The sequence below is a fragment of the Paroedura picta genome, chromosome 7 (genome assembly GCF_049243985.1).
Source record: "Paroedura picta isolate Pp20150507F chromosome 7, Ppicta_v3.0, whole genome shotgun sequence".
Classification (NCBI taxonomy): Eukaryota; Metazoa; Chordata; class Lepidosauria; order Squamata; family Gekkonidae; genus Paroedura; species Paroedura picta.
The window spans coordinates 33,060,832-33,061,868 of record NC_135375.1 but is presented as its reverse complement, the minus strand read 5'-3'; the positions used below and the strand labels follow the sequence as shown (position 1 = coordinate 33,061,868).

At 41.0% G+C, this 1,037-nt stretch overlaps 1 non-coding gene across 1 annotated transcript; it reads left to right on the top strand.

The window, feature by feature from the left end:
• The first annotated feature begins 322 nt into the window (after positions 1-322).
• LOC143842508 (U4 spliceosomal RNA) lies at positions 323-463 on the top strand. Its single transcript, XR_013233150.1, has one exon. It is a non-coding gene; the product is annotated as a U4 spliceosomal RNA (small nuclear RNA).
• Positions 464-1,037: the final 574 nt, after the last annotated feature.

Genomic DNA, 1,037 nt, shown 5'->3' with positions numbered 1-1,037 from the left:
TAAGCACATTAAGAATGAACACTGAGAACTCGCAATTACATAAGTAGCATGTTTGGCAATCAGCACGTTCTGCTATCAAAGTGGCAACCCCATGTGCTGTATAAGGAGACAGCTTTGTGGCTAAGGCAATACCCAACTAAAACAACAATGACTTACAGCATTCATTCACCTTTTCTTGGTTCATAATAGCTTGGGAAGCGGGTAGCTCTGGGCATATAGAGGTATTAACACAGGTCTTAGTGTAGATTGTATGCTTAGTCCCATTGTTATGTTGCCTGGGAAAGGGAGATAGATACCTCTGCAAATGACCTCTCTAACCCTGAACTTTGCGCAGTGGCAGTATCGTAGCCAAAGAGATTAATCCGAGGTGCAGTTATTGCTATTTGAAAACTTTTCCCAATACCCCACCATGATGACTTGAAATATAGTCGGCATTGGCAATTTTTGACAGTCTCTACAGAGACTGAAAAAAAAAATGACCTCTCTAACCCTGACTTGGGATCCTAAGTCTGTGTATACACAAAGGCCATATTGGGAGCAATATTTAGGAAATATGGGAGAGGAAATAGCAAAGGAGCTTCTAATTAATGAATGTAATGCAGAGCAACTGTAGAGTTTGTAGTGAATGTAGTTACGTTGTCTAGATTGGTCCACCCATGGTTAGTCCTTGTAGAACCTACCCATAAATGTATGTAGAAGAGGATAAAATGAGATAACAAAAGAGGGAATGGGGACAGAAGGAAGCCTATTTGTAAACCTGGGTGGTGATGGAAGATTAGAGAGTTTTGGACCGAGGTCTATAGGTTCTTATGTTGCCTGATCCTGAATTGTGAGCATTGCCAGGAGGGCAGTTCTGGAGTCAAATTGAACTTTTTTATCTTTAAATTTTCCGTCAGGAGCCAGAATGAGGTTGTTCCTTAAGTTACTATGAGGGAGATGTGACAGGAGATTATTTTATCCTCTCTGACTGAGCGCTTGATGGTTTTATTGGGAATGTGTTATGGTCTGGAAGTTCTACCATTAGAATGTCAAGCTGC